The following is a 14,861-nucleotide window of genomic DNA, read 5'->3' as shown; positions in this document are numbered from 1 at the left end:
AAATCCTGTGATGCAGTGTCCATTCCTAACCTTCACCTGGACCCGCCTTCTGACAGTCGCCATCTGGTTGTTAAGACAGAGAAAGATTGCGGTGCGGTTCACGTTCACAAAGTATGTCCTCTATTACAGCAATGCCAGGAAAGGATTCACAATGTGAACAATGTCCTCCAGGAACAACATGCTAATGTGCAATATGTTGTGCTTGTCTACCTCGTGGTTGGAGAAGTTAACAGAGCACTACCTGGCAGAGACGTTTTAAGGCATGGGCAAGGTGACCTTTGGCCCAAGTCCCCCACCATCTAGAGGCCCCAATATTAAGCTTTTGGATGGTCCCAAACTGTCTAGAATTTTAACATAACCAGTTTGTTTACTTACTTTACTTTTTCAACCAGTCCAGGATGTCCAACCCTCAAGCCCCCACCTGAGTGATAGTGAGGGATAAAGAAAAATACTTATTAGATTCTGGTTAGATTAATGAAGCACTTTAGCCTCTTAAAATACATAGGCCCAGCCCAACTGCAGAGGCCTTTATCTTTATGCAGCACATGCAACTTACTGTGCAGTAAAGATTGGCCTTGTGTACTCCCTCTCTGACTGGTTTGTTTTTGTGAAGCTACTGCCAGACCAGCTCAATAATATTCTACTGATACCCGACTATGAATACCAATCCAAAGCAGTACAGACAGTGCAATATAAAAAAGCATCATACGGGTGGGTGCATGGGGCTGACAGGCGTCACACCACCCACTGTAAATAAAAGGGCTGGTCGGCTAACCAGTCATTCTGCTCTTCTTGTGCAGACCAGAGAGAGATTGCTTGCCCTGAGGTAGGGCCCCATCATCGGTCATGTGTCAATGTGCAGTGCAGAGCAGCATTACATGCTCCCTCCAAGATTGCACTGTCCATGTGGAGCAGTTGCTGGGACACTGCAATCACAGTCTAGTCCCACTGGCCTCAGAATACCTGTTGCTCACAGAGAAGGGACGAGAGTACAGCAAACAAGAACACACTCTCCATTTGCACAGGCTCAAAAGGGGAGGTAGCAGACCACTGCCCACAATCAGCAGACTTGTCGGGCCACTGATATTTATCCTTCTGTGGTGCCGGCTAGTCAGAAAAAGACTGTTTCTTCCAGGATAGGGCCCGGATGTGAAGAGGGCTGTCAGTGATCCGACCGTAGTTGCTGAGGTTGTGAGCTAAAAATGGATAATAAATTCAGAGATGTTCCAAGGAGGGGCCTCAAAATTCAGTTTGAACCGGGCCCCCAAAATCCTTAAAATGTCCCTGCTACCTAGCCCTTACAAAGACTAAGAGCTTATCATAATGGAGGCACAGGGACTCTACGTTCGGAAAGTTGCCCTGCTGAGTAAGTGCATCTTTGAGCGAAAACATAAATCTGCAGTAATAATTGTGTAAAATTGCACCTCTTTGGCTGAGACTCTTGCATTCTTGACAAATAGAGTCTAACTTGTGAAACTATGTTGCCACATGAGTCCATTTGACCCAGCGTTCTTTGAAACTGAAATGTTGAAGCATGAAAGATGACGGAACATATTATCTAAGCTGCTTTGAACTCTTTTGCATTCTAAGAAAGTACTTCTAAACTTGAAGTTATTTTTGATGCAAGTTGGTTTATTCTTGCAATATAAGTGCAAATATGTATACGGAACATGGATACTCACAAGAATTAATTAACAATTTCAATCAAAGCTAATCACAAAACTAGAATACTCTATATAGAGTTACGCCCAACACCATTCCAGCCTGGCACAAGGCCAAGAGTGAAAGAAACACTCACATTTCAGAGGAAGAAGGAAAACTCATGGTGTACATAGACCATAAACTGAACATTACTTTGTACAGCAGCCTGCACATTCCTATAATCATGGATAAACACGGCAAATGAATAGTTTTGAAGATAAAGAGTGAAAAAGAAAAAGAACTTTGCTAAAAAGTGATAATTTAAAAGCATGCCTTCTGGTAATGAGGTGTTGAATGGGCCTAATACTAGTTGGATTCCTCAAGCTCCTAAAAGGCAGAGCAAGAAGATCGTACTGTGCTGGTCCATTGGCACTCACAAGATGCTTCTGGATTGAAGATGGCACTTATGAGGGCCTACTACAACACTGACAAAAATCACCTCTCTGCCTTCTCTAAATCTGGTGGGCAGAGTATCCATAGAATAGTGGACGTAATATCATCTGCCACCCCGGGGACACTACTGCAAACTACATAAAACTCAAACCGGGCCCTAAATCATTTTGCATATATATTTTGAAACCACTTTTTATCAATCAATCAATCAATCAATCAATCAATCAATCAATCAATCAGTCAATTTGTAAAGCACAACTGTCACCTGCTAGCGTATCCAGGTGCTGGCAGGGTCCAGGTGATCAGCCAAAGAGCCAGATCTTCAGAGCTCTATGGAACTCCGGGAGAGATGGAGAGATTCGGAGATGGAGGGGAAGTTTGTTCCAAGTCTTCCCTGCCAAGTAGGAGAAAGAGCGTCCTCTGCTCCTGCTTTGTTGGCAGTGGGGATTGTGGGTCAGACAGATGGAGGCAGAGTGGAGGTGTCTGGTGGGCTGGAGCAAGTTCTGAGTGGTTCATGTAGTTGTGTAGAGCCTTGAATGTGTGGATCAGAAGCTTGAACTGTCATCTTTTCTGGTTAGGGAGCCAGTGGAGTTCCCTGAGGTGGGGAGTAAAGTGGGTTCACCTTGAGAGAACGTGGATGAGTCTGGCTACAGCATTCTGAATGGTCTGTAGTCTTTGGATGAGTTGGGCTGAGATCCCTGCATAGAGAGTGTTACAGTAGTCCAGTCGGCTGTAGATGAGGGCCTGGGTGATGGTGCATCTGGTACTTAGGGGAATCCATTTGAAGAACTTGTGAAACATGTGGCGGATGAAGAAGCAGGAGGTGGAGGTGGAGACGGAGTTGATCTGGGCATCATGGGTAAATTGTTGTTCAGGATGATGCCTAGGTTTCTGGCATGATTACTCGAATTTGGCATCGGTTCAATCTCGGTGGGCCCCAGGAGGCATCCTACAGGACATTTTGTTGTCGAAGACCAATCATGTTGAGCTTCAGGCATTTGTTCCTTGTCCATTTGTAGATGTCTATCATGCAGTTATGGAAGTTGTTCTTGTAGTTGGTGGTGTCTTCAAAGAGGTACAGGATGAGCTGTGTGTCGTTGGCATAGGATAGGATGTTGAGTTTGTGAGATTTGACAGTGCTGGCTAGTGGTGTATGTGTTTGTAGGAAGGTAGGATCCTTCTGCATGGTTACCCCCACTTTTTCCCTGGTGCTAAGCTGTTTTTGACTAGTTTGACTGTGATTGTGGTAATCAGGACCCCAGTCTATCTGCTTTCTCCCTTAAATTGTTATGTTCAGTACTTAGGTACATCCCTGATACTGGGGTACTGGTGCTGAGAGAAGAACCCTGCAGAACTCCATATATGATTCCCTTGGGTTTGGAGGTGAAATGTGGTAGGTAGACATTTTGGGTTCTTCTGCTGAGAAATTAGGTGATCTATCTGATAGGGGGTCCCTGGAAACTGATGTTGTAGAGCCAAGTGATGAGTGTGTGGTGAGAGATTATGTCAAATGCTGTTGAGAGGTCTAGGAGTATCAGTGTGAGGAAAGTTGATGGTTGATGACTTTTTATTGTACTTTGGCTGGGAACGGGAACAGAGAGATTGGGCGGTAATTCTTGAGTTCGCTGGGGTTGGCTGATGGTTTCTTTCGTAGGTGTTGATCTCTTCGTGTTTCTGATCCTTGGGGAAGTTGGCAATAGCTATTGAGGTTTTGAACACGGTGGTGAGTTCATGGCTGATTCTGGCTCCTCCTAGATTGAAGAAGTGGTGAGGACACTGGTTGGTAGGGCCCGAGTCGATCTAGCTCATCATGGAGGGTGCCCTGGGGGGCAAGCTGGTTACAGTCAGTTGTCTGCAGAGATAGCAGGCCATTGTGGTGGTTGAAGAAATCGATGGCCTTGAGTTGGGGGTCAACGTTCTTGTAGATGTTGGCGATCTTGTTGTGGAAGAAGTTTGTAAGGTTGTTGCAGAGTTCCTGTGAGGAGGTGATGATTTTTGATGCAGCTGAGGAGTTGGAGAATTCCTTGACAATGTTAAAGAGTTCATTGCTGTTGTTGGAGATTGAGTTGATGAGTGAGGCTATGGCTTTTTTCTTTGAGTCTCCTAACTGTCATTGGTAGAGGTTGAGGGCTATCGTTTGGAAGGTCTTGTTTGTGGCATCCTTGCTTCTGTGCTATTTTCTCTCTAGTTGTTTACAGTAGTGTTTGGCAGTTCTGGGGTATTCAGTGTACCAGCTTCCCTGCTGGCTGGATCTCCTGTGTGTGTTTTTGTTGCTGATAGGGGTGACGATGTTAGCACAACTAGTGATCCAGGTTTTGAACTTTCTGACGCTCTAGTCTAGGTTGTTGGTGGGGATGGGCTGGGTGGTGTTGAGGACATTGATCCATCAATCTTCTGAGACTTTGCTATAGCTACATTGGGCAGTGCTGAGCAGACGGGGAAGAAGGTCCATGGGCTGGTGATGTTGAAGGGGATGATAGAGTGGTCAGTCCATTTGAGTTCTGTGGTATGGCTGTACTTGATGCGTTTCCTCACTGGAGGTGAAGATGTGGTCAAGCGTGTGGCCTGTGGTGTGTGTGGGGTCGTGTATGAGTTGGGTGAGACTGGTGGTGTACATGTTGTCAAGGAGGTTAGTTGTGTTGGTGTTGTTGTGGTCATCAAGATGGAATTTGAGATCACTTAGAAATATATAGTCGCTGTGGTGTAAAATGAGAAGGTCGATGAAGTCGGTTAAGAAGTTGCAGGAACTTGTTCGTGGGCCTGTGGGGCGGTAGGAGACGATGCACCTGGTGGTCTTGCTGTCAGTCTGGAGCCAGACGTTGAGGTGTTTCATGGCAGGTGTGTGTTGTTTGTTGTGGTGGTGCACTGTATTGATTCATTATGTATCATGGCGGCTCCTCCACCTGGCTTGTTGATGGGGTCAAAACGAAATTTGAGGTCGCCGAACAATATATAGTGGCTGCAACTTGGTAGTGGTCCTAGAGAGCGGTAGCCGAGGGTTCCCCTGATGGTATTCATTTTGTTCGTCTGGAGCCAGAAGCAGAGGTGTTTCATGACTGGGGTGATGTTGTCCATCTTGGGGGGCACTGTCAGGATTCCCTGTGTATGATGGCGACTCCTCCGCCTTGCCTGTTGATGCGGTTGCAGCGGGTGATCATGTACCCTTTGGGTACTGCAGTGTTGACGTTGGACGAGAATGTGGTATTGAGGCGGGCCTCTGTGAGGACGAGGACGTTGTTGCGAGGGTGGTGATTAAGTCCTAGATCTTGGTGTTGTGTTTTCATAATGAGCGTATGTTGAGAAGGGCGCATGAGTCTGGTGTACGAATGCTGGTGAGGGACTGGGGGAAATGCTGGTGTGCGTGCTGTTGAAGGTGAAATGGCAGTGAGTACAGCTAAATTGTCACGTCGTGGGGCATGGATCAGTGCGGCAGAAGTGTTTGCTGCAGCGTCTGGTGTCGAGGGCATGGAGGTTGACGGTGGTGTCGCTGTGGGGAGAGGAAGGGCCTACATTACACTGTGTGTAATACAATTGTAAAAAAAGTGACATGCATGTTCACAGTGCTTTTTGCCGCAGGCTGGGACCTCTTAGAACTGGGCACAAGTTATTTGTCCCCACTGTTCAAACCAGGATTCAGTTCAGTGATTCTGGTCAAATGCAGGGATGTCTGCAGTGATCGCATAACTAACTGAGGTTCCATAACGCTAAAGAGTGCATTTACCACTAATTTCGTTACCTTGCATTTATTTTTCATTTTATTCATGTGCATTATTTTGAGTGCGATTACCTGAAAGTGAAAAACAACAAAATAGTTGCAGAAAATGTTGTTGTTTTAAACAACTTTTTTGTTTCCACGCTATTGCACGTAGGATCACAGGCTCTATACTTTACTTTCTTTAATGAACTTCTACTGATGCATGTCAGTGAAAGCAGCCTTGAAATGCACCAAATAAAAAAGGTCACGCGTCCAACCCATCTTTATTTACAAGTATTAACTGAGGCATTTGAGCCCACTGGAAATATAACCACATAACCAGAGACTCCCCGGGTGTTGAGGAGGGGTGACCCACAGTTTGAAAACCTCTGGTCTACAGTATATTATTTGAAAACAAAATTAACTGCTTTTGTTATGATTCATCAAACTGAACACATAGTGAACTACCAGGATGCTATCGTTCATTAACAATCTCATAAGTGCCCACAGCCAGTCTGTCTATCTTTGGACAGTTCAAAGCTGGGCGAGTCCTTTGAGTGTTCTGTTGAGTTCTTATTTGTTTCATCATGCTCTCAATAAAATGCTCTGTAAATCTTCTTTGTCACTCATAGCATCTCCCCTCCTCTAAATTTTATGGGTGGAAATTACTCGTCCATCTTCCACAGGTTCTGATGCCAATGCACAAGATCTCATTTGAGGCGATACATTTAGCTATTCTCTCCTTACCCAGTGCTGGTATCAGTGTCATCAAAGGTAGGATAATGTAGTGAATAAAGTCTTTCTTTACTTTAAGGACTGAAGCTGTTCAAATTGGATTGCTTTGTTTAAAATGTAAACCTATCTGTGAATGGGTGCCACTGGAGTCTTCCTCCTCATCCCTGTTGTTTAATTTAAATCTTCTCCGAACTGTTTGTCTGCTGCATGTTACCAGTGTCAAGTTTTTCATGTATTCAGAGGTAAGTCAATTCAATGTTGGTTAAGTTTCAAGAGCATTCCTCTCACGCCCTGGGAGACACTTCACAGGTGTGTGAAGCAGTTCAGGATTTTTTTAGCATCAGAATCTGTCCAAGATGGAAATCATGTTCACTCAACAGCTGATGGTGTAATCTACTCCCTTTTGTATTGGTGCGCCACCAGCACCAGAGTAGGTAGTGAGAATTTTTCTAAACTCTGAATTATCTGTTTTTCAAAATGTGGCAGACGCTTTAAAGGTCTCTTTACATCAGTTGTGAGCATTTGGCCCTGATACTCTAAGTTAAACAATTAGGATTGGGGCTGTCAGAGTATTCTTAAAACTAAGCCATACACCATTAAGTAAAACCCCCCAAGAATTCAAGCCAATACTATAGGGGTTTATTGAGATTAATACTGCAGGAAAACAGTTGCTAGCTAAATCGTGGGGAGTCAGCAATTAAAAACTGAATAAGGGGCGTGGCTTGGCGGTCCAACATGGCGAATGCGCATTAGCAAGACTCCCATAGCTCGTTCAAAATCCTTCATCAATCCTGCTCCATCTGCCTGTCCTGCACGCTTTTGAGACTCGTGGAGCTCTGGTATATCCTACTGCTGCCTCTCGAGGGTTCCTGAGGGTGCAAAACTGATAATCGGTGGGCATGGCGCTCTGCATAGTGCGTGGCCCCAGCGCAACGGATGAGATGTATCGCTGGAGTTGCCCAGAGATGAGAGGCTGCTGGTGTCGGTGTCTGGGGGCACAGAGCTGGTTGCCCCCAGACACATCCTGACGGAATCTCGGCTGCCAGGCCGGGCCGTGGCATATGAGTGGGTGTGGGCCTCATCGATCTTCCAGGGCCTGCCGCGAGGTGGCCGGCGGTCCCGACCTCCCCTGATCTGCACTTTGGGCGACTGGGATGCGGGCTGCCCCGAGGGCAGTGCGGGGGCTGGTATTTAATTCTGCATCCAGCCGGGCGAAGTGATTGCTGCTGGACAGTGGTGCCGCTGAGCTGTCGCCTTCCGCGGGCTCTTGAAGCTGTCTCCGTTGCCATTTCGGGCCGCAGCGTTGGCAAAGCCGAGCCACCCTGGGGCCTGCGGTCGGGTGAGTAACAGAGGTGATCCCCTGTATGCCGTGAGGTGGCAAGGAGCCCTATAAATTCGGAGGCCCTGCACTGTGCAGCTCCTTGAGGCCTCGGCGGCTGGGCTGGGCAGCGGTGTTCGATGCGTTTGTGGGTGGGGTGACCTCCCCTGGCCGCCTACCCCTGTGGCCCCATTGAGAGGATCGAGCCAGAGGCATTGACCTGCATTAATTGGGGGGTACTGGGGTATATCTAGTTTTACATCCAGTAGACCTTCCCTTACACAAACATATAGCATGGCTAAGGATAAGCCACCTGCCACGTCATCTAAGCAAAGCACGATGGATAAATATACTGGCGCGGCAGCCCAGGTGCCGGTTCAGAGTGACCAGGAGTCGGCCATGCCGGATAATGCTGCGCTGCTTGCAGCGATCACACAGTCCCGGGAAATGCGCTTGAAGCTAAGATTGGCGCTGTGAGCTCTGACGTCATGTTGCTCCAGCAGGATCTTAGAAATGCTGTGCAACGCAGCGCTGAAACGGAATCCTGGATCTCAATGGTGGAAAACACAGTAAATACTCTCCAAACAAAAGTATCTACCTTAGAGACACTCATGAAGGGTCTAGCGACGCATGTAGAGGATGTGGAGGGGCACGCTCATAGGAACAATCTCCGCTTTGTCGGATTCCCTGAGGGCTGTGAGGGTGGCAGCGTACAGGACTTCCTCGTCAAATGGCTTACAGAATTACTCCTGCCCAATGCAGTCTCCCCCTGCTTTATAATCAAGCATGCATATCGGGCGTTGCTGCAAAAGCCACTGATGGGTGCCTGTCCTAGGCCAATAATAGCAAGGCTTCTTAACTACAAGGAGAGAGACATTATTTTCCTACAAGCTAGACTAAAAGCAATCCTTACGTATGCTTCGTGATCTCAAAATCTAGTTCTCCCTGCAGTTCCCAGCCCACCTGAGAGTGTTCTACCAGTCACGGATGCACTTCTTTGAGACGCCGGAAGAAGTATTTCATTGGACGGACAAAGTCATGAAACTTAAGCCTCATACTCCACCCAGATTTGATTCAGATTCCTCATCTGGAGGGCCCAGGGGGGATCCCCCAGGACCGTGGGCAAGCAGCGCCGGTGATCACACTCTAAGAAAAGATCCAAAACCTGCAACAAGTCCCGCAGGCGCCTGGTAGACGATCAGCCGGAGCCCGCAGCACTCTATTTGATACTCCATCGAGATCTGTACAAAACGTTTAACAATTCAGACGACAGGAACACTTGGGCTACAATTGTACATATGTTCCTCTGCTATTAGATGCTTTTATGCACAAAGGGTCTTCTATTGGTGATCCATTGGCTGAATGCTGCTTCTACCCCCCATTGGGGGTGGGGGACATACCATGCCGCGATAGATACTTCAATGTTCATGAGGTATTGGGGAGGGAGGGAGGGTTTGGGGGTTAATGGGAAGTTCTTGTTTATTTCTAGTGCCATAACAAGTTACTACATACGTGGTTTCCGAGTTGACCTGGTCACCCAGGTGCATTCACCCGTTCACATACCCTACTGCTAGGCATGCCATCTCTCATAATGGGATCCGGAAGGCATGAACTTCAAATCCTTAGCTGGAATGTCCCCGGCCTCCTCGACAAGATCAAAAGGGGAGCCGTACTCCGACAGGCTAAACACTATAAAGCAGAAGTCCTATTCCTACAAGAGACCCATCTACTGGGAACTAAGGCACCGAGCCTGGCAAGATTCGGATTTGCCCAAACCTTTCATTCTGGGTTCACTAGGGGTTCCCACTGCGTAGAGATCCTCATCCACTGTAGCATTCCATTTGTTCATAGCAGGACTTGGTCCGACCCACAGGGCAGATTTATAGGAATCTTCAGGGCACTATATGGTGAGCCCCTCGTTCTCGGCAGTGTATATGCCCCCTCCCCAGCTTGGAATCTCATAGAGTGCTTGACAACACTCAGGACTGGAGATCCCACCTGGCCTGACGATAGTAGAAGGGGACTGGAATGATGTATTATGCCCAGAGGGAGATAGATGGCGTAGCACAGGGCAATCAACTGCTGTGCGAGAGTCAAAACTACTGCCCTTGGTTTAGGAGATGGGGTGGTTAGACTCCAAGAGGATGCTACACCCCACAGAACACAAATACACATACTTCTCTGGAGTACATGAGTCCTTCTCCCGCATAGACTACATATTTATACCTGCACCCCACAGCCACAGATTACGGTCCGTCTAAATCCTGCCCCGGGGGCCTGTCCGACAATTCGCCTGTAACCCTACAACTATGCCTCGACACTAAACACTCCCCATTTCGCTGGCGGCTATTGCCATGGTTGCTGCAGGATGAGCAATATAGGCTACATATCCATACGTCCATCACCAACTACCCTTTATGTAACATAGGTACGGTCAAATCCCCTACAATCTTATCGGAAGCGATGAAACCTACACTCAAGGTGGTGGACATTGCATTTTCTGCTGCGCGGCGTCGACAGCACTTTGAGATGCTATTACAGATTGAAGCCCAGTTGATTAACTTAGAGCGCAGAAGCAGAGAAGCAGACAGAGGCGCTGCGCACAGACAGCGCCTTAGCACACTGCAAACACATCCCAGTGAGTTGCTGGACGAACATAGACTCTACTGGCTTGCTACCCGAAGCCGGATCTACCAATGGTGAGACAAGTCCAGCACCTTACTTCATCGACTCGCTTAGTTGGACTTATCTCTTCGCGTTGCTCAGCTACCTGAATATTGGCCCTTGCCTCCTTACTTAAATACATCTTCTGTATACCGACCTCACTGCTTCAGTCTGAGTGGCCAACTCCATTTCAGGAAGTTTTGCAATTGATGGGAAATTCATCAGAGATGCCCCCTGTTCCCCTACCTATTTGTGCTGGCCATTTAGCCACTGGCAGCGTGTGTGAGAGTGGATGCTCGAATTTATGGCTTTGAGTGGGACGGGAAGCCTTGGACCGCATAGCGCTCTATGCAGATGACGTGCTATTTTTTCTCATGCAGCCTAATAGAACTGGCCCGCGCCTGCTCAGAATTATGCACATTTTGGGCGAAACCTTTGACCTCTACATGAATCTGTGTAAATCCTTTCTGTGGCGCCTGTGTGGGGGGATCAATTGAGCGGATGGTTGCGAGAGGTGACTGTGGTCCCCAACAGCTTCAAATATTTGATGGTGTTCCTCTCAACCTCTCAGTCCACCTCATGGGACAGGAATCTGGCCCCACTATGGGCACAGACCTACTACTGTCTCTGTTGGCAGATCTGCCTTATTTAAAATGGTCGCATTGCCCCGTCTTCTATACCAGCTCCAGAGCCACCCATACCCGATACGGCCCTCATGGTTCCGGCAACTGAATGCAATTCTAGCTCAGTTCCTCTGGGGAGGGGTTACAGTGCGAGTGACCTTGAGGATCTGCTTACAGTCTACATATTGCGGCGGCATGGCTTCTCCAGATATCCAGGCCTACCATGCAGCTTCACACCTTTTCATCCTCAATGACTAATGGTACAGAGATAGAAGAGATCCAGCGGATGTAGTAGAGAGCTGGCTGATGGATACCATGCCACTTCATATTGTCCTATATTCCGGCCCGATAATTAGAGGACTGCTGCCTGTGACCAGGTCGTTTTTTTTTTACCAGGAAGCGAGCACTAGACACTATGGGATAGTGGGGTAAATTGACAAAGGAAACCCCTCTGTGGCATAACGGTCTGCTGCCACAGTTGGCGCATCTGTCCGGGTTTTGGGGCTGGGAGACTATCAGGATTGACACAGTGGGCCCGATTATACATGGTCAGACTTTAAAGTCCTTTCAGGAACTCCAGACAGAATATGCCAATGCCCCGTTCGCAGTTGTACAGATACCTCCAATTGCGACATGCCTTCTCCCTGAATTTAGCACAGCAAGCAGATATACCTGACTTCAACCCTGTAGAAGCTAAAGTCTTAATGGGTAATCTGGGCGATCACAAGATAACTAAAATCTATCGCACACTTCTGAATAATAGCCCTACTACATTAAATAAAACTCGGGACGTGTGGCAGCTGTATCTGGGCCCTATTAAAGAGGATGATTGGGCGGAGGCAGTGGAGTCCCCGTGCAGCGATTGCGCTGCGCGTCAGACTTATTCAATTTAAATACCTCCATCTGGTCTACTTTACTAGACATACGCTTTGGCGCGCTGGGCTTAATACCTCAAATCATTTCCTGTGTTTTGGGGCACTGAGGGCACCTTCATTCAAATGGTATGGCAGTGTCCGGCCTTGCTGTGGTTTGGCGGGGGTGACCACCTGCCTTTCGGAGGTCCTAGGATAGGACATCCCACTTTTTCCACGTCTGGCTATGCTTCACATTACTGAGGAATTGGACGGCAACAGATACAAGCGTCACTTGTTGTTTTGTGGCCTCACACAGCTAAACGTGATATTGCCAGGGCGTGGAAGGATGTGTCTCCGCCCCCTGTCGCAACATGGAAGAGGGGCCTAGATTTCTCTATGGATCTGGAAATACCCATCTTCAAGGCAAGGGGGTGCCCCCAGAAACATTATAAAATATGGAAGAGGTAGGCACACGATAGATGGCTTTACTCAGAACCTATTCCTTCCATTTCTGCTATAGAGGGACTGCCACGATAACTGTTTTGTGGTATGACCCGGATTTTTGATCTATGTATCCCAGATCTTTTTATTTTCTCTGTAAGCTTAATATGGCGCTATTGTTTGTTCTTCAACGTTTTATTCAAATATTTCCATTCCTTAAACGGTGTGGTTGCAATATTGAAAATGTTGATATCAGTGCTATTGTCAATTACTGTACCTTAATGGTGTTCCTGGTTGTACGAGGTCTATATCGGCTGTTACAACGCATGCGATGTTACAACGCTATGCCATTACAACGCAAGTCTATACATCGACTTGCGCTAGATGGCGTGCTAACATTACAAATAGTGTAGTTTACTATCCCAACACCTTCCCTACCGTTAAGTGGACTGGAGTTGGAATAGTAAATTACACTTTTCTAATGTTAGCACGCCATGTAGCGCAAGTCGATGTAAAGACTTGTGTTGTAATGGCATAGCGTTGTAACATCGCATGCGTTGTAACGCATGCGATGTAACTGCACGCGTTGTAATGACATGCGTTGTAATGTCATACATCCATAAAATTATGTTATGAAAAAAAAACCTGAATAATATGAATCAAAAGCAAGCATCAGCCAGAACCAAAGCAAAGTTAAGCAAGAAGACTGATATAGAGTCTGGCTCGAAAGCAAGTCAAGAAAAGTCCAAGTATAAATCAATATACAGACTGACATAGAGTCTTCACAGTTAAGAAAGCATGAAAGTCTGGTATTTTTACCAAAACATCATCTTTTGTAGGGTTTATAGCAGAAAAGCCACACACTCAGTAAGTTCTCACATGACATATTAGGGATGAAGTGATAGCAAAACATTCATGTTTTCCAGTCACTTTTCACATACACAAAATACATCAAATAAGATACATCCAGAAAATGTCTACTTTGCTGCATATTAATAAAGAGGTGTGGATAGGAAATGAAGGAGATGACAGTGCATTTATGCAACTTAAACAATAACACGTTCATTGAATGAAATGCTCTTTCATTCAAGACTAAATTCCAAATACAAGAACATCCAGGACATGGTTTCCTCATGAGGAAAGCATAATAATACAACATTTTTTAAATAAAATAGACAGCATCTTGAATGAAACTTCTGTTTTTCTGATTTTTCAGAAATAGAAACACACAGAGAAGCACATGCCTGTGGAGAATGCTTTTTCACATAACCTAAACTTGCACTTCCTTTTTGCAAATGTGAATGAATATCACTAAAAGTCCAATGCCCTGCACCCCCCAGGTGGATGTCGGATCCCTGCTCTGCACGACCAATGCAGTGCACAGTGTGAGTGGGCCACAGAGCCTGGTTGCTGGCCAAGCCTCAAACCCCACTCTTCGCTTTCATTTAACCCTTGCTACTTGTGGCCTTCAGTCATCTGCTGCAGGGGTGGAGTGCAGGGCAGAGGCCAGGACCTGCACCCCACCCTCCATGGTGCACAGCTAAATGTTCAGGTAAAGTGTGGTTGACTGCTCACAGAGGGTAGTGTGTGGGCCTGGACAGACGCCACATCCTATGCCTCAAGTCATGGTAGATGGCAGAAGCCCATGCTCAGTGGGTGACAGCCATCTGTGAGGGTGGGGACAGAGTGACTGGCGGGGCCTCCCCCTCTGACTGTCTCCGTCTCTCACTCTGCATGACTGCCTCCATCCCTCACTCCGCATGGTCTGCTGCCAGGTGCAACTGAGGTGGGGATCAGGCACCAAAGAGTCTAGCCTTTGGTAAGCTTCAAAAATCTATTTAGGATATATGGTACTAAAGCTGTGAACTCTACATTACGCTAACATAGGTCTGTGAAGCTTGCACTGATTTCACACAACCAGGTACGGTAAGCTTGACAGTACTGCAATATCCAGACTGGTTCTGTGGTACCAGGACCTATGTTGTGAGCTACAGAGGATCCGAAGATACTGCAAAAAAATACATGTTTTTCAAATTTGACTAACCCACACGAGTCTAGGGGTCAGGGTTTGCTCCACCTGCCCCCTATGCACCCTTTTATTTTAACGCTTGGGAGAGGTATCCTTCTTTGGATATGTATTATTTTTATTTTTATACTTTTTATATAGCGCGAACATGATCACATGAGGTATCACAGCCCTTTACAGATTGGCAGTCACAAAGGTACAGGAAGTGGTAACAATAGCACAACCGGACAAGAAACAATCATAACAGATCAAAACAATCATAGCAGTTCAATAAAGACAAGTTTTATGATTGTTATGATCTGTCATGATTGTTTCTTGTCTGTAAAGCGCTCTGATACCCCATGTGGTCTTGTTCTCACTATATAAAACTTTTAAAAATAAATAAATAAACTAGCCAGTCTTAGGGTGCTTT

The sequence above is a fragment of the Triturus cristatus genome, chromosome 7 (assembly GCF_964204655.1).
Source record: "Triturus cristatus chromosome 7, aTriCri1.1, whole genome shotgun sequence".
NCBI lineage: Eukaryota > Metazoa > Chordata > Amphibia > Caudata > Salamandridae > Triturus > Triturus cristatus.
The sequence above is the reverse complement of the archived record's forward strand: the minus strand, read 5'-3'. Positions refer to the sequence as shown.